The sequence below is a fragment of the Choloepus didactylus genome, chromosome 3, assembly GCF_015220235.1.
Source record: "Choloepus didactylus isolate mChoDid1 chromosome 3, mChoDid1.pri, whole genome shotgun sequence".
In the NCBI taxonomy this organism is placed as follows: domain Eukaryota; kingdom Metazoa; phylum Chordata; class Mammalia; order Pilosa; family Megalonychidae; genus Choloepus; species Choloepus didactylus.
Genome location: NC_051309.1, coordinates 154,360,140 through 154,384,994, shown reverse-complemented (window position 1 = coordinate 154,384,994; position 24,855 = coordinate 154,360,140). Strand labels below are relative to the sequence as shown.

Below are 24,855 nucleotides of genomic sequence, written 5' to 3'. Positions count from 1 at the left end.
GGGGGTGTATCTTCCCTATGAGGAAGGAGGTGGGGCCCAGCTCTACTATCAGTCTTCCCTTCAGAACCAGACCCCAGAGCCTGGGGGAAAATTGCCAGAACAGAAAGTAAAGGAGACACACCTCCTTACACCAGTTGAGCAACAGACTGACAGGTGCCCCCTGCTAGGCAGGTTAGGAAAAGCACAACATCTAGAGACCTCACAGGAAAGTCTGTCAATCTCTAAGACACACCTGCAGGGAGACTTGAAACTGAATATAACCCGATTCTGAGACCTGAACCTGTTCTGGTCTAGGAAAATCTGACTGGGGTAACCAAGGAAACCAGATACCTAGACCACAGAAAATAACAAAATTCACTAGGAAAAATGAAGATATGGCCCAGTTAAGAGAACAAACTTACACCTCAATCAAGATACAGTTGAGATATTGTTTCACTTAAATGAAAAAAATCTATTAAAGATTTTCAAGGAAATATGCTAAATCAAATCAAAAACCAAATCAACAAGTTCAGGGAAGATATGGCAGAAGAGATGAAGACTATAAGAAAACACTGGGTGAACATAAGGTAGAAATCAAAAGTTTGAAAAAACAACTGGAAGAATCTATGGAAATGAAAGGTACAACACAAGAGATGAAAAGCACAATGGAGACATACAACAGCAGATCTGAAGAGGCAGAAGAAAACACTCAGGAACTGGAGAATAAGACACCTGAAATTCTACACACAAAAGAACAGACAGGGAAACAAATGGAAATCAAACGAGCAATGTCTCAGAGAATGGAATGACATGAAGCACATGAATGTACATGTCATGGGTGTCCCAGAAGGAGAAGAGAAGGGAAAAGGGGCAGAAGCAATAATAGAGGAAATAATCAACAAAAATTTCCCCTCCTATGAAAGACATAAAATCCACTTCTTGGATCTGCAGCGTACCCTAAACAGAATAGATCTGAATAGACTATGCCGAGACACTTAATAATCAGATTATCAAACATCGAAGACAAAGAGAGAATCCTGAAAACAGCAAGAAAGAACCAATCCATCAAATACAAAGAAAGCTTGATAAGACTATGTGTGGATTTCTTAGTAGAAACCATGGAGGCAAGAAGGAAGTGGTGTGATATATTTAAGATATTGAAAGAGAAAAACCGCCAGCCAAGGATCCTATATCTGGCAAAACTGTCCTTCAAATATGAGGGAGAGTTCAAAATATTCTCTGACAGACAATGACAAGAGTTTGTGAGCAAGATACCTGCCCTACAGGAAATACTAAAGGTGACACTACAGACAGATAGGAAAAGACAGGAGTGAGAGGTTTGGAACACAATTTTGGGTGATGGTAGCACAGCAATGTAAGTACACTGAACAAAGATGACTGTGAATAAGGTTGAAAGAGGAAGCTTAGGAGTATGTGGGACAACAGAAGGAAATAGGAAAAATAAAGACTGGGACTGTATAACTCAGTGAAACTTAGAGTGCTCAACAATTGTGATAAAATGTACAAATATGTTTTTACATGAGGGGGAACAAACAAATGTCAACCTTGCAAAGTGTTAAAAATAGGGTGGTACGGGGGAAAAATACGATCAATGCAAACTAGAGAGACTATATTTAACACAAACATTGTACTATGCTTCCTTTATTGTAACAAAGGCAATATACCAAAGCTAAATGCCATTAAGAGGGGGACATAAGGGAGGGATATGGGACTTTATTTTAATTCTACTTAAGTTTAATTCTATCTTTCCCTTTGTTGCTTTTTAGCTGTCATGTTTTGTTTTGTTTTTTTCTTTTTTTTTTTTTCTCTTGTCTCTCTACCTTCTTTGACTCTTCCTCCTGCTTTGTGGAAGAAATGGAAATATCCTTATATAAATAATGGTGATGGTGGTGAATACATAAATACATGACTACATAGGGATCCATCGATTGTTTACTTAGGATGTAATGTATGGTGTATGAACAAAACCATCTTAAAAAAAGAAAAAAAAACGTGTTGATGAAGAAACCTTGAGGGCACAATATTGAGTGAAATAAGTCAGACACATAAGGACAAATATTGCAGGGTCTCACTGATACGAACTAACTGTAATTTGCAAACTCATAGATATGAAATATAAGTTACTAGGATGGAACAAGGCTAAAGAATGGGGAGTCGTTGCTTATTATGAGCAGAATATTCAACTAGGTTGAAATTAAGTGTTTGGAAATGGACAGAGGTGATAGTAGCATGTTATTGTGAGAATAACCAACAGTGCTGAATGGTGTGTGAATATGGTGGAAAGGGGAAGCTCAGAGTCACATATGTCACCAGAAGGAAAGCTGGAGGTTAAAAGATGGGAATATATAAAACAATGAATCTTGTGGTGGACAACGTCTGTGATTAACTACAGTTAGTAGTATTTTAACATTCTTTCGTCAACAGTTACTAATGTTCTATACCAATACCATGAGTCAATAATGGAGCGGAGGGGGGAGGGGCGGGCAGGCAGTTAGGGGTATGGCCAGATTTGAGTTTTCTTTTTTTGTCTTTATTTCTTTATTTCTTTTCTGGAGTAATGAAAATGTTCTAAAAATTGAAAAAAAAATTAATTGTGGTGATGGATGTGCAGCTGTGCGATGGTACCGTGGACAATTGATCATGCACTTTGGATCTTTGGTTAAGTGTATGGTATGTGAACAACCTCAATAAAATTAAATTTTAAAGAAGTGTCAAGGTCATGAAAGACAAGAAAAGACAGAAATTGTCACAGAATGGAGAAAAGCAAAGAGACATGATAACTAAATGTAGTGTGGTGTCCTGAAAGGAATCTTCAAACAGAAAAAGGACATCAGTGGTAAAATTGGTGAAATAAGAAAAAATCTGCAGTATTGCACCAATGTTAATTTCTTACTTTTGATGATTAAACTATAATAATATAAGAAGTTAACTTTAGGGGAGGGCTGGGTGATGGGTATACTGAAACTCTATACTTTCTTTACAACTTTTCTGTAAATATAAAATTATTTAAAATAAAAAATTAAAACTAAATAAAGACATAAACAATACTATTTCCTATGACCACACATGAAGTTTGCAAAAGATTTTTTAAACAGGATTGTATGGCTACATTCCAAACACATACCAGTGAGTATCTCTAGGGATAGGGGTGAAGGGCTAGGATTGGGGACAATGATCAAAGGAAGTATTAGCTTTATTTATAATACATTAGAAGGTAAATGTATTCATGTATCACTTTTGTAATCAAGAATTATTTTTAAATGCAAAAGAAAGCATTTTTTATATTTGTTTATATGGTAACAGAATAAAAAGAACTGTGTATATGGTAACAGAATAAATTTTTTTTTTAAAATAAATTACAAATAAAATCCATGGAACTACACTACACAAACAGTGAACCTTAAGTTAAACCACACTTTAATTAATAGTATAGTTATAAAATGTATAAAATTGTAACAAATGTTCCACACCAACACAAGGTGTTAATAATGGGGTGGTATATGGGAATCCTGTATTTTATGCATGATTATTTTGTAAACGTATAACTTCTCTAATTTTAAAAAAAGTGGAAAATAAAAAGGAAAGCAAAAGGAAACAAAAAACAGCAGCTTGATACTGACACAAGGATAGCTATACCGACCAATGGAATCAATTTGAGTGTTCAGAAACAGACCCTTGCGTCTAGAGGCAATTTATCTTTGAAAAGGCAGTCAAACCAAAGCAACTGGGACAGAGCAGCCTCTTCAATAAATGGTGTTTGGAGAACTGGATATCCATTTCCAAATGCATGAAAGAAGACCCCTATGTTCTGGTTTGCTTATGCTGCTGGAATGCAAAACACCAGAAACAGGCTTTTATAAAGGGGGTTTATTTGGTTACAAATTTACAGTCTTAAGGCCATAAAGTGTTCAAGGTAAGTCATCAACAATCGGGTACCTTCACTGGAGGATGGCCAATGGTGTCCGGAAAACCTCTGTTATCTGGGAAAGCACATGGCTGGCGTCTGCTCCAGAGTACTGGTTTCAAAATGGCTTTCTCCCAGGACATTCTTCTCTAGGCTGCAGTTCCTCAAAAATGTCACTCTTAGTTGCTCTTGGGGTGTTTGTCCTCTCTCAGCTTCTCCAGAGCAAGAGTCTGCTTTCAACGGCCATCTTCAAACTGTCTCACAGCTTCTGTGCATTCTTCAAAGTGTCCCTCTTGGCTGTAGCAAAGATTGCTCCTTCTGTCTAAGCTTATATAGTGCTCCAGTAAACTAATCAAAGCCCAGGCTGAATGGGAAGGGCTACACCTCCATGGATATTATCCAATGAAAGATCTTGCCCACAGTTCAATGATCACATCTCCACAGAAATACCCAATCAGAAGTCTGCAACCCAATCAACACCAATACATTTCCTGCCCACACAAGACTACATCAAAGTTAATGGCATTTTGGGGGACATAGTACATCCGAACAAGCATACTCTATCTCACACCTTATACCAAAATTAACTCAAAATGGATCAAAGACCTAAACATTAGTGCTAAGACTGTAAGACTCTTAGAAGATAATGTAGGGCAATATCTTAAAGACCTTGTGATAGGAGGTGGTTTCCTAGACCTTACACCCAAAGCGTGAGCCACCAAAGAAGAAATAGACAAAGGGGATCTCCTCAAAATTAAATGCTATTGTACATCAAAGAATTTTGTCAGAAAAGTAAAAAGGCAGCCTATGCAATGGGAGACAATATTTGGAAACCACATATCAGATAAGGATTTAATATCCCAAATATATAAAAGGGTCCTACAACTCAACAACAAAAAGACAAACAACCCAATTAAAAAATGGGCAAAAGACATGGACAGACACTTTTCTAAAGAGGAAATACAAATGGTTCAAAAACATACCAAAAAATGATCAACTTCATTAGCTATTAAGGAATTGCAAATCAAAACCACAATGAGATATCATCTCACACCTACCAGAATGGCTATTATCAAAAAAGCAGAAAATTACAAGTCCTGGAGAAGATGTGGAAAAAGAGGCACACTTATCCACTGTTGGTGGGAATGTAGAAGGTTTCATCCACTCTGGAAGACAGTGTTGTGTTTCCTCAGGCAGCTAAGAATAGATTTGCCATATGACCCAGCTATTCCATTACTAGGGATATACTCAGGAACTAAAAGTTAAAACGCCAACGGACATTTGTAAACCAACGTTTATCATGGCATCATTCACAATAGCCAAGAGATGGAAATAGCCCAAAAGTCCATCAACAGTGGAGTGGATAAACAAACTGTGCCAGTTTAGATATATTATGTTCCCCAGAAAAAGCCATTTTCTTTAATGCAATCTTGTGGGGGCACATATATTGGTGTTGATTAGGTTGGAAACTTCTGATTGAGTGTTTCCATGGAGATGTGACTGACCCAACTGTGAGTGACACCTTTGATTAGGGTTTGACCTCTTGATTGAATGTTTCCATGGAGATGTGGCCCCACCCTTTCAGGGTGGGTCTTGATTAGTTCACTGGAGTCCTATAAAAAGAGCTCACAGGGCCTGAAGCTGTACTGCAGCTGTCCCTGTCGTTTGAGGGGCCTCCAGGTGCCATGTGCCTCCCATGGGCACCTCCAGTGTCAGACATTCAGGTCCCTTGTTTGCACCAAATCGCTGCCAACCACCGCATGCATCTCAATCATGACGGATGCCAAGTACCTCCTCTGCAAATGGAAAATGGATTATGGCCTGCAAAGGTTTTGTTCAGAATGGAGACTTCAACAAAAAAATAAGAGGAAAAAGGAATTTTTTCTAGACATTCAAATACTCTCTCTAGATGAAAAAGTGAAGGTGAAAAGCCTGGAGGTCGACAGCCTGAAGAAGTCTCAAACTGAAGACCTCACCTCCTTGTTAGCCTCACAGAAGGAGGTTACTGCTGCACTCCTCGAGGAACTGGCCTACAGATGGTCACTGCAAGTGGCCCTGATTGTTTTGAATAAGACAACCAGCTCAAGTCAAGGAAGCTCTTCGGGAGAAGAAACAACGGCCCTGTCTCAAAACGAGAAGCCTGCAGCACCAGCTCCCTTGCTCTGTGATTCCAGCATGTCCTCCTTTTGGCGTGAGGACCCATCAGGCAGTTCTGGACCTGAGGGCAGTGAAAGTGGACGACAAAGTGTGTCACGTTCACTGACTCGTACAAAGGCTCTCAGGTGCAGAGCGGACCGGAGGAAGGAGCTGGGGAAAAGTGACAGCCCCCAGAGCCCTGCTGGTCTCTTCAGCCGGAGTCCATGCGAGAACACTCCAGAAAAATTGGAGTAGCCCAAGTAAAAAGGAAAGAAATTCAGCAGAGAAGTCCGACTTGTGCCAGAATGTGCCCTCACTTCCAGAGGGAGCTCCTTGGCCTCCCCCAGTTGGGGAGGAGGATACACGTGCTCAGGCCCAAGGGGACGACCCCGTCCGGCTGCTTGGTGGCCTTGCTGTACTCCTGCCCTGGCAGAAGAGGGTGGATGACGCCTGCCAGGGACCAGGACCCGTTCCCGCTGGGCCTGCCCAGATGCCAGAGGATGCCCCGCCAAGAAGCTGTGCCCGGAGAGCAGCCAGAGCGCACCTGCCTCGGAATTCACGATGGGGGTGGTGTGGTCCCCCAGGTGGGGGCCCAGGGGGCACATGACATTGCGCAGTGCCTCTAAACGCAACTTGCCCCTTCTGCATGCTCCTGTGGACAAAACCAGGAGGCTTCATCTCCCAGATTCTGAGAAGGCGGAGGAAGACTGTGCGTCTCACAGGGAGCCGGTGGAGTTCAATTCCCTGAATTCTATTCTGAAAGAAGATGAGGACGACAAGGAGCGTCAAGAATACACTTATACCACGAACCACGTTCATTTGAAGTAGGAATGCTAGTCTGGCTTAAATACCAAAAATACCCCTTCTGGCCAGCAGTGGTCAAAAGCATCAGAGGAAGAGATAAGAAAGCAAGTGTACTCTTTATTGAAAGGGACATGAATCCAAAAGGGCGAGGTATCACAGTGTCTCTTAGAAGATTAAAACACTTTGATTGTAAAGAGAAACAAATACTTCTGAAGGAAGCCAAGGAATCTTTTGACCAGGCCATCGGCTGGTGCATCTCTCTCATCACTGACTAGAGTCCGGCTGGGCTGTGGTTCTTTTGCCGGCTCTTTCCTGGAATATTACGCTGCCGATATCAGTTACCCCGTGAGGAAGTCGATCCAGCAGGATGTCTTGGGGACCACGTTTCCCCAGGTGAGCAAGGGGGACCTGAGGAGCCCGAGGAGGGGACCTCCAGTGGGAAGGGGAGATGGCCCTGCAGGAAAGCCAAGGGCGCCGAGAGCCATCTCCGGGCGATGTTGAAAAGCAGGAAACCGTCCAGGTGGCTGAAGATGTTTGTGAACTCGAGCCAGTATGTGACCTGCGTGGAAACATACCTGGAGGGGGAGGAGCAGCTGGACCGTGTGGTGAAATATTTACAAGGAGTCTACCAAGAAATGCACAGCAGGATGCTGGCGCGGATAAATGGCGACAGGATAAGATTTATTCTGGACGTGCTGCTGCCAGAGGTCATCATCTGCCCGATTCCTGCAGTCGATGCAGTCGATTACAAGACAGCCAACGAGAAGTACATAAAAGGATCATCGCTCAGTTACCGGGAAAAAGAAATCTTTGATAACCAGCTGCTGGAAGAAAGGAACCGGCGGCGACGCTGAGGAAAGCCGGGGCCTCGGTGGAATCGGACGTGTCTGGGCTGCAGGAGGGTCTCAGCCGCGCTGCCGTGGGAACTTGGTGGTGTGGGGTGGCACCTGCGCCCTGCCGTGCCGGAACAGCATCTGGAAAACAGGGGACTCCGGGAACGTGTGGCTGGATTTTGGATTTATCTCTGGGTTCCCTGTATCCTGATTTCCTATTTCCACATTTGTGAATAGTCACTTTCATTAACCTCTTGGGGGCCAGGACTTTCTCAACTGTCTTTTGGGAAAGTGCAGCCCCTGGAAAATTTTTTAAAAGGACAAAATAGTATTTTATTTTGTATCATTACTTGAAATTGTACTCACAGTAAATATGAAATGTACATTCTTTTTTTATGTTAAAAAGCAATGCTATCAGATAATAAACAGCAGGACTTTTAAGAGTGTGATTTAAACACAGAGGGACCTCAGCAACTGAGAGTGCCATTTTGAAGAGGAACTGCAGCTAAGAGAGGACAAAATGCCCCAAGAGCAACATTTTGAAGAACACACAGGAGCTGAGAGGAGCTGAAACACAACCTAGGAGCAAGCAGATGCCAGCCACGTGCCTTCCCAGATAACAGAGATTTTCCAGATGCCAACAGCCTTTCTCCAATGAAGGTACCCAATTCTTGATGCCTTACCTTGGACACTTCATGGCCTCAAGACTATAACTGTGTAACCAAATAAACCCCCTTTATAAAAGCCTATCCATTTCTGGTGTTTTGCAAAATGCAGCATTAGCAAACAAGAACAGATACCTTAATACTTAATACATTCTTCCTAATGGTGAGTATGCAGTTGGAATGGGCTTTCTGCCAAAACACAAGCTGATGGACTAAATTGTTTGATTCAGAATATTCTCACTTCTATTTCAACAAAAATTGAGACATTAGAGGCCTCCTGCTGAGAGTTACTCCTGAGCCAAGGAAGATCATTCAGGGAGGATTGTGGGAAGATGGTGGAGGTGGAAGCTCTAGGAATCAGTTCCCACAGCCGAAGAACTATTAAACAGGCAGGGACTTCTGAATCAACTCCTTCAAAACTCGAGGGAAGAGTGGGAGGAAGAAACTGAAAATTGCAGTAAATACTAAGGAATTGCACTCCCCAGGCAGCAACTAACAACACCCATCTGCCAAACCAACAGCAGGCACAGTGAAGTACTGTTGCAGCTTGCTGGTGCCAGAGTCAGACATAAAGACCTAGTTCTCCAAGATCCAGGGGTGTGTGCTCTGATCACTGTTCACTGTTTTTGACTGGCTACTTCAGATCACTGAAGATCTGTCTCCGAGGGCAGCCATTGTTCTGACCTGCCCCAGACAAAGGTGGTGGACGAGACTTAAAGACAGTGAGCATCCTCAGAGCTGTGGAGGACAGTTGAAGGGCTCCATTTACTGAGCAGTTGCTGAGACAAGAAAGTACAGTTTTGGGGAACTGTGGTAAAGCTCCTGCTGCCCTTCCTGGCCCCTTCCTCCACCCCACTCCAGGGCAGTTTGGAGCTGGCCAGTACTCCATTTGTGGTCCCCGGCCTTGTTCCAGTAGGAAAAGGCTGACTTGGGAAAGTCCCCTCTGACATGCTCCCCCAACCCAGAATCTGTCTTCTAGGCAAAAGCAGGTTGGAACGGTAAAAGCAAAGTAAAAAACAATTGAGGTGGAGGGACTGGGACAAAGGTATACCTGTTTTGTGCCAAGCAGTAGAATACTCAGGAGAAAAATTATCTCTGTTTCCTAGGGAGTAAGGAAGCATTCAAAGTCCTGTAATCAGGGAAAGTCCTAAGGGCACTAGCTAGCATAAGCTCAGGAAAAGACACAGGCCCAGAAAAGACAGGGAGGACACTGTACTTCGAATTCACGTTAGGCTGACCTTCTTCTTAGGAGGGCTGAACTGTAAAGAAGAGCACCAGCCAATGCAAAGCCAATTTGCAAAGACTATGAACACCATTTTTTGCTTAGATTTTCTTGATTTTGAAAGCTCCTGACACTAAAGAAAATCTCTGTCATAAACTAGCTGAATACAAATTCAAGAAATAGACGTCTCAGGGAATAAATCCCAGAGTTAACATTTTAAAATATTAAAAAATACAATGTACAACAAAAGATTACAAGACAAATAAACAGGAAATGATGGCCCATCCAAAGGAATAAGATAAAAAATACAGAAAAAAAAATCAAAAAAGAAGATCAGTCTGTAGAAATACCAGATAAAGAATTGTAAAAAATGATCTTCAGCATGTTCAAGAAGATGAAGGAAAATGCAGAGAAGGAACTAAAGGATATAAGGAAAACAATGAAAGAACAATATGAGAATTTAAAAAATGAGTGAAATCTTTAAAAGGAACCAAATAGAACTACTGAAGAAGATCACAATAACTGAAATGAAAAATTCCAAGAAGGGTTTCAACAGAAGAGGGGAGCTGGCAGAAGAATCATTGAACTTGAAAACAAGACAGTTGAAATGAGTCAGGCTGAGAAGCAGAAAGTAAAAGAATTATAAAAAGAAAAATAGCCTAAGAGACCTGTGGGACACCTTCATGCATACCAATATCTGTAGTGTGGGAGTTTTAGAAGGAGAAAGAAAGAGAAAGGGGCAGAAGGAATAGTCAAAGAAATAATGACAGATAACTTCCCAACTGTAGCAAAAGATGAAAATATGCACATCCAAGAAGCCCAGAGAACACCAAAACTTGAAGAGAAATATGCACTATCACATACTGGTCAAGTTGTTGAAAGCAAAGGACAAGGAGAGAGCCCTGAAAGCTGCAAGAGAAAAGTAATGTGTAATATACAAGGGAGTCCCAGTTAAATTAAGTCCTGATTTCTCATTAGAAACCATGGAGTCAAGAAGGGAAGGGGTGGCTAAGAGAAAACAATTACCAACTAAGAATTTTATATCTGGTGAGACTTTCTTTCAAAAATGAGAGAGAGAGAGAAAGACATTCCCAGACAAACATAAGTGGAGGGAGTTAATTACCCCTAGACCTGCCTTACAAGCAATGCTCAAGTGAGTTTTTCAGACTGAAAGGGAAGAACGATAGACAATTCTTCAAAGTAGCATAAAGAAATAATGTCCTCTCATAAAGGTACCCATATGGGTGATTATAAATGCCAGTATTACTGTATTTTATTTTTTGGTATGTAATTCCATCTCTTCTTTTAGGTGCTACAATGCAAATATAAAAAGTAATGACAAATCTATGGTACTAGACATAAATGTATAAAGATATAATTTGTAACAAGTACAAAAAAAGGTGGGGGGACAGAGAAGTATAGAAACAGTGTATGTGTATGCTATTGAAGTCCAATTGGTAGCAAATCAAATATGACTGTTACATATTTAGGATGGTAAATTTTAACCACAAAGAAAATACATGAAAAATATATCCAGAAAGAAATGAAAAGGGAATCAATATAGTAGAACACAAAAAAAATAAATATGAAAGTAGACATTAATGGAAGAATTGCAGGAAAAAAGTCTAAGACTTAAAAAGATTAAATAGCAAAATGGCAGAAGAAAGTCCTGCAGTATCTGTAGTTACTTCAAATGTAAATGGATTAAACCTTCTAGTCAAAAAGCAGAGATTGGCAGAATGAATTTTGTAAAAGGAAAAAAAAAAAAAGCATGATCAAACTGTATGCTGTTTTTACAAGACTTACCTTAAATTCAAAGACATAAATGGTTGAAAGTGAAAGGGTAGGAAAAAAATATACCATGCAAGTAATAATCAAAAGAGAGCTGGGGTAGGTATACTAATATCAGATAAAATAGACTTAAATCAAAAATTGTTACAGGGGGCAAAGATGGTCATTATGTACTGCTAAAGGGGTCAATTCAACAAAAAGATGTAACAATATTAAATATATATGCATCTAACACCAGAGTCCCAAAATATGTGAAGCAAGTATTGACAGATATGAAGGGAGAAACAGTTCTACATAAATAGTAGGAGACTTTAGTACAGCACTTTCAATCGTGGATAGAACAACCAGACAGAAGGTCAAAAACAAAATAGAAGACTTGAATAATACTCTAAATCATCTAGACCTAATTGACATTTATAAAACACTTCACCCAACAGCAATAGAATACATTTTCTTCTCTAGTGCACCTGTATCATTCTCCAGGACAGACCATATCCGAGGTTACAAAACAATTCACAACAATTACAAAAATATTGAGAGCATACAATATATCTTCCCTGACCATAAAGGAATGAAGCTAGAAATAAATGTCAGAGGGAAAAATAGAAAATTCACAAATACATAGAAATTAAAGTCACTAAAAAAAAAATAGGTTAAAGAGGAAATCATGCAAAACTAGGAAATATCTTGAGGTGAATGAAAATGAAAACACAACATACCAACACTTATGGCATGTAGCAAAAGCAGGACTGAGAGGGAAAAATAGCTCTCAATGCTTACATTAAATAAAGAAGATTTTAAATCAGAGATATAATTTAAAAACTGGAAGACCAAGAAAAAGAAAAGCAAACTAAACCCAAAGTGAGTAGAGGAAGCAAATAACAAATATTAGAGCAGAGAAAAATGAAATAGAAAAAAAAAGAGAATCAACAAAACCAAAAATTGGTTCTTTGAAAAAATCAGTAAAATTAACAAACCTTTAGTTAGACTGACAAAGAATAAAAGAGAGTGGATACAAATAACAAAAATCAGAAATGAAAAGGGGGACTTACTACCAACCCTGCTGAAATAAAAAGAACTATAAGAGGATACTATGAAAAGCAGCATGACAACAAATTAGATAACCTATATGAAATGGACAAATTCTTAGAAACATACAAACCACTTACACTGACTCAAGAAGAAAGAATTTGTAACAAACCAATTACTAGTAAAGAGATTGAATCAGTAATCAAAAACTTCCCAACATAAAAAGCCCAGGACCAGATGGCTTTAAAGGGAAATTCTACCAAACATTCCAAGAAGACTTAACTCCAACTCTGCTCAAACTCTTCCAAAAAATTGAAGAGGCAGGAACATGCCTTCATTCATTCTACAAGGCCAACATCATCCTCATACCAAAGGCAGATAAACATTCCACAGGGAAAGAAAACTACAGACCAATATCTATTATGATTATAGATGCAATAATCCTCAACAAAATAGTTGCAAACCAAATACAATAGCATGTTAGAAAAACTTTGAAACTCCTAGAACAAAACCCAGGGAAACATCTTCAGGACCTTGTATTAGGCAATGATTTCTTAGACTTTACCTCCAAAGCACAAGCAATAACAACAAAAAATTGATAAATGGGACATCATCAAAATTAAAAACTGTGCATCAAACAACTTTATCACAAAAGTGAAGACAACCTAGTCAATGGGAAAAAATATTTGAAAACCACATATCTGATAAGGGTTTACTATCCAGAATATATAAAGAAATCCTACAACTCAACAAAAAGACAAACAACCCAATCAGAAATGGGCAAAAGTCTTGTATAGACATTTCTTCAAAGGAGATAAACAAATGACCCAAAATCCCATGAAAAGATACTCAACATCATTAGTCATTAGGAAAATGCAAATCAAAACTGCAATGTGATACCATTTCACATCCACTAGAATGGTTGCTATTTTTTAAAAATGGAAAATTACAAATGTTGGAGGATGTGGAGAAATAGGAAGACTCATTCATTGTTGGTGGAATGTAAAATGGCGCAGTGTGTTGGTTTGAAGTTGTTATGTACCCCTTTATGAGATGATAAAAGAAAGAAGAGAAGCACCAGAGAAGCTGAGAGACATTTAAAAGAGGATCATAGATCCCTTAATGTATAACCTGATTGGTCTCTGGAACATTGGGTATCTGTGTTATACCTGAAACTCAGAGCTAGAGCTCAGGAGGTATGAATATCAGTACAGATATTGATATAAATTAGAGATATCAATAAAGCAGATCCGGTTAAGACTAGAGCAAATTGGGCCAAAGGGTAAAGGTTGAAACTGACTGTGCTCAAACTTCAACTTCCATGTGAGACCAAGGGAAGAGATGTTTATTTGGTATAGGATCTATATTTTCTAAACTGTAACTTCTACAGTAGGTTTGTTCAAACACTACAATTACATGGAACTTTGAAAAGGAAGTGAGCTATGGTTTGTCTATATAGATTAGAATGAAATAGCAACACATCCTAAAGTAATTTGGGTGGAGAATAAAAATATGTATTCAGCCACCCCCCCAAAAGAGCTAGGGGAGAATGCAGAGGTGTTGGATTTCCTCATCTGGCTCATTGCTGATGTTCTCACAGACATTGGGGACTTATGGCTTGATGTGTTGAGCCCTCTGTCTTGGGGCTGGCCCCTAAGAAGCTTGTTGCTGCAAGGAGAGGCTAAACCTGCTTATAATTGTGTCTAAGAGTCTCCCCTTGAGTGACTCTTTGTTGCTCAGATGTGACCCTCTCTCTATAACTAAGCCACCTTGGCTGGTGATCTCCCTGCCCTCCCCTCTATGTGGGACCTGACTCCCAGGGGTGTAAATCCCCTTGGCAATGCAGGATATGACTCCCGGGGATGAATCTGGACCCAGCATTTTGGGATTGAAAACAACTTCTTGAACAAAATGGGGATGCAAAATGAAACAAAATAAAGCTTCAGTGGCTAAGAGATTTCAAATGGAATCAAGAGGTCACTCTGGTGGACATTCTTATGCACTATAAAGATAACATTTTTTAGATTCTAACATATTGGAATAGCTAGAAGTAAATACCTGAAACTACCAAATTCCAACCCAGTAGCCTTGACTCTTGAAGACAATTGTATAACCATGTAGCTTACAAGGGGTGACAGTGTGACTGTGAAAACCTTGTGGATCGTATTCCCTTTATCCAGTGTATGTATGGATGAATAGAAAAATGGGGACAAAACCTAAATAAAAATAGGGTGGGATGAGGGGGGTGATTTGGGTGTTCTTTTTTATTTTTATTTTTTATTCTTATTCTGATTCTTTCTGGTGTAAGAAAAATGTTCAAAAATAGATTGGGGTGATGAATGCACAGCTATATGATGGTATTGTGAACCGTTGATTGTACACCATGGATGACTGTATGGTATATGAATATATCTCAATAAAACTGAATTTAAAAAAAAAAAAGAGTGGATCATAGAGAAAAGCCATGTAGTAGCTAAGAGGGGACCTAGAGAAGCTTGGAGAGGAAACCACTGGAACAGAAGCTGAAAGTAATGAAACCTGGGAGCAAAGGACCAGCAGATGCTGGCAATGTGCCTTCTCACGTGACAGAGATGTTCCAGTTCCAGTGGCCTGTCTTCAGACAAAGTAGCATCCTGTTGATGCCTTAAATGGGACATTTTCACAGCCTTAGAACTGTAAAATTTTAAGTTAATAAATCTCCATTTTTAAATGCCAACTACATTCTGATATATTGCATTCTGGAAGCTTTAGCAAACTGAAACATGCAGGCACTGTGGAAAACAGTTGGCAGTTCCTCATAAAGTTAAATATAGAATTACTATTGACCCAATAATCCCACTTCTGGGTATATGGCCAAAAGAATTGAAAGGAGGGACTCAAACAGATATTTGCACATCAATTTCTTAGCCACTTTATCCACAATTGCCAAAAGATGGAAGCAAACCAAGTGTCCATCAACTGATGAAGGGATAAACAAAATGTTGTATATACACACGATGGAATATTATTCATCCCTAAAAAACACTGAAGTCCTGATACATGTGAAAACATGGATGAAACTTAATGACATCATGTTGAGTGAACTAAGCCAGGTACAAAAAGAGAAATATTGTATGAGCTCACTGACATGAAATAATCAAAATAAGGAAACTCATAGTCAGAATCTAGAATGTAATTTACCAGAGGACAGGGTTGAGGTAGGGAATAGGGAGTTAATGCTTAAATTGCACACTTTCTATTTGGGATGATGAAATAGTTTGGCAATGATATCACATCATCATGAATGTAACTAACAGCACTAAACTAAGTATTTGAATGAGGTTAAAAGGGGACATTTTTAGTCATACATATGTTATTAGAATAAAATTTTTTGAAAAACCATGGGACTGTACAACACAGTGAACCCTAAAGTAAATCATGGACTATAGTTAATAGTACAATTATTAAATTGTGCTTTTATCAATTGTAACATATGTACAACACCAATGCAAGATGTTAATAATAGGGTGGTATTTGGTGCATGATTTTTCAGTAGACTCACAACTTCTCTAATAATAAGAGATTATATAGAATAAGGACTGTGCTATTCTTGCTATTCTATGTAGACTTATGTGACACATATTTTAATAAATTACATTTCTTTCCTGTATTGTTCTCTATCATGACTATTTTAGGTCCTTATTGTAGCTTCTTTTCACCTCCATCTAAACTCCCTACTTTCAGGGGGGAGAGATATTGAGTGGGCATTTCAGACTGGTAGGGTTTAGGGAAGCATATTTTACAGAGCGTAGCCTAAGTAACCAGGTTTCTGCATTGAATTAAAGGAAAATCTCTACTTGGGAAAAAAGTATAAGTTTGCCTTCACTTTTTGCTCTATATATTTATTTCATTCATTGAGGGGTAACTATTATAGGGCTGGATTCTGCTATTCTTTTGTCATTTGACCAAATACTATCATAATTAATGGCAACAATTATGTTTTCTTGTCCCAACAAAAGCATAAATTTTTAATCCATGAATCCCTTTTAGTCTTCTCTCGTATCAACCACAGAACTTAATCATACTGGCTATGTAAGCTAATCTTTCAATAAACATTAACTTTTACCATGCAGAAGGGCCTGAACAGATATTTTCAGAATGGAAATAAATGTTATTTTGAGAATTTTTACTTTTTAAAGCCTCTAAGTTAACAGGACAAATCCAACACTTCCCACTATTACTTCCAAACCAATCTAGGAAGGAAGAATAAGATTTTAATGAACAATATTTCTGCAGTCCACTTGGTAGGGTAGACACTTAGGTGGGTGTTCAAAGGTTAAACAAAAAAGACACCTATCTTGCCCCCAAAGGCTTTACATTTCTAAACACATTGACAAGCATATATAAAACAAAAAGGGGATTTCAAAGAAGAAGGATATATTGTTAAGTTGAAAGATAAGGCAGATCAAACATTTTCTTTAGACTGAAGTTCAAAGCAGTGTTGGGAGGCCTGTGTGGCATTCCAGACTGAAGTTCAGAGAAAAAATATTTTCTTTAAACTTTCTTTTTATCCCCACCCCAAAAAGAGTTTCCAGGTGAATATAGCTTCAATAACAATGCTTCTTTTTCTATTATGATTATCTGGTACCAGTAATTACAGCATTTCCTTTTTAAAATAAAGATACTATCAGCAAAGCAAGATAATTTGATGAGCTCATATTTAAATTCCAGTATATTAAACACTCATGGTCTTAGAAAGTAGTTGGTACCAGATACCTTAGAGGTCAAAACTATATTGACTATTGCTTCCCTTGTGTGTGAGTGCATTTTAACATTGATTTCTTGTCTTAGAGACTAAATAAAATTTGATAGCTAAGATTTGAGTAAATAAATGTTATATATATTGGATTGGTTCCCCCTCCAAATTTTATATGTTCAAGTCCTAATCTCCAGTCCTGTGAATGTCAACTTATTTGTAAAAAGGATCTTTGAAGAAATTATTAGTTAGGTTGAGGCCAAATGGGAGTAGGGTGGGCTGTAATCCAATATGATTGGTGTCCTTATAAGGAGAGGAAGTTTGGACACATAGAGACAGAGACAGAGAGAGTTATGGCCATGTGGCAGACATTGAATTTTGCCACAACAAGCTAAGAAATGTCATGGATTGACAGACTCCCACCCAAAGCCAGGGGAGAGGCATGGAAAGGAATGCCCACTTTAAGAAGAAGTATGGCCCTGCCAACACCTTGATTTTGGACTTCTAGCCTCCAGAACTATAAGACAATAAATTATGTAGTTTTAAGCCAACTAGTCTATGGTATTTTGTTACAGCAGCCCTGGCAAACTAAGACAGACCTTTATGCTAAATTTGTATAATAAGGAATCTTGAGAATCATCGACAGATGACAGATTAGGCAGATGATAGATAGATATCTAAAGATAGAGAAATAGATATAAAGAAATTGATAAATTAGATATATGATAGATATAGATAGATATCAAGAAATTAGATAAACAAATTAGATAGCTAGATATATGACTGATAGATGGAAAGATGATGGATAGACTATAGAAAGAAAGCTAGGTAAGATGGATAAAATATGTAAAATCATTTTTTACACTTTAATTATCAAAAAAAATTAAAAAAAAAAACATTTCAAACAAAACAAAACAAAGGAATAAGAAAAAAAACAAATAACCTAAAATAACTACATTGCTTCCAACATGTTCCTACCATACTCCAAAAAAACTAACAAACCATAGTCATTACTGAGCATTCCCATATCGTTAAGATTACCCTCAATATCTTATCTGTTCTTATTAGATTATCTTTCCCCCTTCACTAGTTGCTGTCTGTCTCTAGCTCCCTACCTTCTAAAATACAAGACACTCATATTATATTTTTCATGGGGTTCACATTAGTGGTAACATACAATATCTATCTTTTTGTGTCTGGCTTATTTCACTCAGCTTTCTGTCTTCAAGGTTCATCCATGCAAAATCTTATAGAGATGTTAAACAGCACCATGTAAACCTCAAACTTTAAAATGCCAATATCTATATGTGTGTATGTATGTATGTGTGTCTACCCTACATATTTATAATGGTGATTCTACTGTTGGTAGTCATTTCCTTGCATTAACTATGTAAAAATTAATTTTTGCTTTACAGTTGCATGAGCTGCTTAGAGAATCTACTGCTGTTTTTACTCTAACTTTTATACCTGTGTGTAGCCCAAAGATTTTGCTCAGAAAAGAGCTACACCCTCTAATTGGTACATCCATGGACACCTGGAGTCACAATTGCATTCTCAGGGCTGTGCAAGCACTCAAGGATGAAAAACAATGACAGAGCCTTTCTTCTCCTTCCTTACGTTTCCTTAAACTAACTCAGTGTGAAATTCTCAACATATATATCTAATCCAGGGAAGTTGTATTGCAATGAAATCTTACTTTTCCATTGTTTAGAATGAGATTGTTTTGAGGTTTCATTAATGTGTTAGTCCTTGTTGGTCTACATATAGCTTATAGGTTTATGTAGCATTTAATAAAGAACTCTGGATGCCAAAAAGTGTCTAAATACTGTTTTGACACACAAGGGGAGCAATAGTTGATATAGTTTTGACCTTTAACAGCCCTGAGACTGTTTGGTACCTTTAGCTTTAAATTTAATAGCATTCTAGGGCTAGTATCCCAGAGATTATAGAGTTTCATGGATCAGTTTTAAATTTCCTTGTTAGTGTAACATTTTTGGACAATGTGCTAAATTCTAATGTTGTAGGTGACTTTGTGTTTTCCACCCTCTACTTCCTTTCTTTGAGGAATTCTATTGCTTGAAATTGCTGCACTTAACCTATGGGTTAGCTAATACATGCTCACAGTAAATTCTGGGAACATTTAAATTTTGTTTGGAAATAAATAACTATTTTATGTAAAAGCATTTGATCCTATAATCACATATAACAGGCAAAAGTGTTTACACCTTTGTTTGAGGTTTTGAAGAAAAATAAGTGTATTAGCATCCTATTGCTGCTATAACAAATTTCTGTCTAGTTAGTGGCTTATAACAATACAAATTTATCATCTTTCAGTTCTGTGGTTTAGAAGTCTGACATAGGTTTCACTGGAATAAAATCAATGCGTTGGCAGGCTTGTGTTCCTTTCTGGAGGAGCTAAGAGAAAATCAATTTCCTTACTTTCTCCAGCTTCTAGAGCCTGCTCCATATTTCTTAACTCATGGCTTCCTTCCTCTAGTTTCAAAGCCAGCAATGGCAGCTTGAGTCCTTCTCAACTGCATCACCTTGACCTTCTCTTCTTCCTCCCTCTTCTACTCTAAAAGAACCTTATGATTATATCAGGACTATCCAGATAACTTCCCTATCTTAAGGTAAGTTTATTAGCAAATTTAATTCAACCTGCTACCTTAATTCCCCTTTGCCATGTAACTCAACATATTCAGTTTCCAGGGATTAGGATGTGGACATCTTTGAGGGGCAATTATTCTGTCTGCCATGCTAAGATATTTTTAATCCTGCCAAAAAAAAAAAAAAAATCCAAAAATCTGTCTGTAGGTAACAACCTCATAATTTATCTATTTAAACCTCAAGAAAAAAGAGTTTGTTATGGATAATAATATTCATTTCTTGTTAAGATACAGAGACAACTATGTAGTTCTAAAAAGCACAGTTTTTAAATGTCAGAGAAAACAACTCAGTGATGACACTTAAACTAGATGACATTTAAGGGTCTTTATAACTTTTTAAATCTGCTAAGGATCTGAAGAGTACTGTGCTTTCTATTTATACCTTCCTCTCAGTCACCATGGAACATTAACACACTTAACTTGTTTAGGGTATGTAAATTAATAAAAATAATATCCTCTCCAACAGATTCATCAAAACTACAGGATTTTCACCAAGTTATCCTTAGGACTTTTATTTTCTGAATATGGAAATATACCTTTTAAAAATTAAGAATAAAATCAAGGATCACCAGTTGCAATAGCAAAATCAAGGATCACCGGTTGCAGTAGCTCCTCTTGAGAAGTAAAAAGTTATACTTAAATTAAAACTTCAATAAATATACATTTAAAAAATATAAATATCAAATAAATGTAACAGTAGTAAGAATTATTTATATTATACGGATGGAAAACAGTATAAGTAGGGGGTGCCCACATCAAACCTAGCAGACTACCTGAGTTGAGGAGAAAGAACTCAGTTTGGGTAGGCTTACAACCAGAGTATTTAAGATATTATGGGCATTATAACATATGTAAAAGGAAAATTCATGACAATAACACAAAAATTGAGAAGAAAGAAATGTCTGTATACTGTTGTAAGGTTCTTATACTATACATGAAGATGTAGATTGTGGTAAATTAAAGATGTATACTATAAACTCTGAATCTATCACTAAAATAACATATCAAGTTACAGCTAATAAGTCAACAAAGGATATAATATAAAATCATCAAAACTATTCAATCATTCCAAAAGAAGTCAGTAAAAGAGGGGAAATGAAACAAAGAACAGATGGGACAATTAGAGAAAACAATAGCAGGATGATAGATATAAACCAAACCATATGATAATTACATTAAATGCAAATGACCTAAACACTCCAATTAAAAGGCAGCAATTGTTAGACTATATGAAAAAGCAAGATCCAATTATATGCTGCATAGACAAAACCCATTTAAATACAAAGACACAAATAAGTTAAAAGCAAAAGGCTGGAAACAGACAAGCTGTGTAAAAAGTAATAAAAGAAAGCTAGTGTTGCTAAATTAATATCAGAAGAAATGGATTTCAGAGGAAAGAATATTCCTGGGGGTCCAATCCATCATAACACCATAGCAATTCTAAATGTTTATTACCTAATAACATTTAACAACACATCTATTAGAATGGCAAGGACTGACCAAACCAAGTGTTGGTGAGGATAAGGAGGAATTGGGTGATGATGTAAAATGATACACTGCTTTGAAAACAATTTGGCAGTTTCTTACTATGATTCAGCCTTCCCACAACTAGACTTTACCCAAGAGAAATAAAAGCATATGTTCATACAAAAACTTGACACAAATATTTATAGCAGTTTTACTTGTAATAACCCAAAACTGGAAATAGCTCAAATATCCATCAACAAGAGAATGGATAAACAAATTATGGTATATCCATGCAATTGAATGCCACTCAGCTATACAAGGAAATGAATGACTACTACTCAGCTATACAAGGGAATGAATAACTGCTGCACACAACACAGTTTCAATCTCAAAAATAAAATTAAGCTGAGTTATAAAGTAAAAAAATACAGAGTATAAATTGTATGATTACATTTAAATAAAATACTCCTGTAAATCAGAGAACTCCAAAAAACTAGCAAGCAAATTTTCAGGACAAGACAGAGGTCCAGAAAGACAGGGAAAACCCTGCACACTGCATTTTCCTTGGGCAGACCTCCCTGACAGGAGGGCTGAAGCTAAAGAAAACCTCTGTCTTATCACCAGCTGGTTACAAAATCACAAATAGGCATTTCGGTAAGTAAATCCCAGAGTTAACATTTTAAAATACCAAAACGTGTATTTCATATGTGCAAAAAAGAGTACAAGACAAAGAAACAGGAATTGATGGCCCAACCAAAGAAAGAGGATAAAAATTCAGAAAACACCAATGAAGAAAACCAGGATGTGGACATACCAAACAAACCCTTTAAAAATATGATCTTAAAAATGCTCAAGGAGAAAGAAAATACAAGAAAGAACTAATGGATATCAAGAAAGCAATGAATGAGCCATATGATAATCTTAGTAAAGAAATAGAAAATTTAAAAGGGAACCAAACAGAACTACTGGAGTTGAAGACCACAATAAATGAAATGAAAAATGACCATGAGTGTATTAAGAGCATATTAGAGATGGCAGAAGAATCAGTGCACTCAAAGACAAGATACTTGAAATGAGTCAGGATGAGGAGCAGAAAGAAAAAAAGCATATAAAAAGCAAAAATAGCCTAAGATACCTCTGGGACAACATCAAGCATACCAATAGACACATTATGGGTGGGAGTCCCAGGAGAAGGAAGAAAGAAAAGGGCAGAAAGAATATTGAAAGAAATAATGGCAGAGAAATTCCCAAACTTAGGAAAATACATGAATATGCACATCTAAGTAGCCCAGAGAACACCAAACAGGATAAACATGAAGAAAAATATGCCCCGTCATATACTGATCACACTATCAAATGAAAAAAACAAGTTCTGAAAGCTGTAAGAGAAAAGTAATGTGTTATATACAAGGGAGTACCAGTTAGATTGACTGCCATGCTCTTATCAGAAACCATGGAGGCAAGAAGGCAATGGGTTGAAATACTTAAATTACTGAAAGAAAACAACTGCCAACCATGAATTTTATGTCTGGTGAGAATTGCTTTCAAAACTGAGGGAAAGGTTAAGACATTCCCATACAAACAAAATTTGAGGTAGTTCATCACCTCTGGACCTTCCCTACAAACATGCTAAAGGGAGTTCTTTAGACTGAAAGGAAAGGACACTATAAAGTGCTTCAAAAAGGCATAAAGAAATAAAGACCTGTGGTAAAGTTTAGCCATTTGGGTAATTATAAATGCCAGTATCACTGTAGTGTATTGTTTGGTATGTAACTCCAGTTCTTAATTCCTATACATGCTAAAATGAAAACTCATAAAAAGTAATGATATATCTATGATTTTGGACATACAATATACAAAGATACAAGTGGTAACAAGTACAAAAAAAGGTGTGGGGACAAATGGGTATAGGAAAAACATACATGCTACTGAACTTAAATTGTTATTAAACCAAATATAATTGCTATATATTTAATACATTAAATTTTAATCCCATGATAACTTCAAAGAAAATAGATGAAAAATATATACAGATATAAAAGAGAAGACACTTGATATGGTACAATACAAAAACATCAAATAAATATAAAAATAGGCATTAATGGAAGAATTGAGGGACAAAAAAAAAAAAGGTATATGACATACAAAGGCAGAAGACAGTCCTGAATTATTACTAGTGACTTTAAATGTAAATGGATTAAACTCTTCAGTCAAAAGGCAAAGACTGAAAGAATGAATAAAAAAGCATGACCCAACTATATGCCATCTGCAAAAAAACTGCCTTAAAAATTCAAAGATACAGGTAGGTTGAAAGTGAACAGAAGGAAGAAACTATACCATGTGAACAGGAACCAAAAGAGAGTTGTCAGATAAGACAGATAAGACAGATTTTAAATCAAAAACAGTTATGAGGAACAGTCATTATATGCTGATAATGGGACAATTCAGCAAGAAGATGTAACAGTTATAAATATATATGCACCTAACAGCAGAGCCCAAAAATATATAAAGCAAATATTGACAGATTTGAAGGGAGAAATTGACAGTTCTACATTAATAATAAGATTTTAATACACCATTTTCAATAATGGATAAGATATCTAGTCAGAAGATCAATAAGGAAATACAAGACTAGAATGATACTCTGAACCAACTAAACCTCTAGACATATACAGAACACTACACCCTACAAAAACAGAATACACATTCTTCTCAAGTGCACATGGATCATTTTCTAGAATAGACTATACGTTAGGTCACAAAACAAATCTCAATAAATTTAAAAATACTGAAATCACACAATATATGTTCTCCAACCAGTGAAATGAAGCTACAAATCAATAACAGAGGAAGGAATGGAAAACTCACAAATACATGGAAATTAAATATACTCCTAAAAAAAATGGGGTAAAGAGGAAATCACACGCCAAGTTAGGAAATGTCTTCAGGCAAATGAAAACTAAAATACAACATGCCAAAACTTTTGGGATGCAGCAAAAGCAGTGCTGAGAGGGAAATTTACAAACTTACAAACTGGAAGCACTAGAAAAATAAGCAAACTAAACCCAAAGCAAGCAGAAGGAAGGAAATAACAAAGATTAGAGTGGAGACAAATGAAATAGAAGTAAAAATGGAGACAATCAACAAAACCAAAAGTTGGTTCTTTGAAAATATTTTAAAAATTGGCAAACCTTTAGCTAGACTGACAAAGAAAAAAAGAGAGAGGATACAATTAATGAAAATTAGAAATGAAAAGGGGGACATTACTACCAACTCTGCTGAAATAAAAAGGACTTTAAGAGGATGCTATGAGCAACTGTATGCCAATAAATCATATAACCTAGATGAAATAGGCAAATTGTTAGTAAAACATACACTACTTACACTGACTCAGGGAAAAATAGAAGACCTCAACCAGTCAATTACTACTAAAGAGATTGAATTAGTAATCAAAAAGCTTCCAACAAAGAAAAGCCCAGGACCAGATAGCTTTACAGGGGAATTCTTCCAAACATTTCAAGAAGACTTAACTCCAGCTCTGCTCAAACTCTTCCAAAAAATTGAAGATGAGGGAACACACCCTAATTCATTCTACAAGGCCAA

The 24,855-nt window shown here is 37.2% G+C and overlaps 1 pseudogene; it reads left to right on the top strand.

Moving 5' to 3' along the window:
• Window positions 1-5,677: 5,677 nt before the first annotated feature.
• LOC119530493 lies at window positions 5,678-7,698 on the top strand (annotated as a pseudogene).
• Window positions 7,699-24,855: the final 17,157 nt, after the last annotated feature.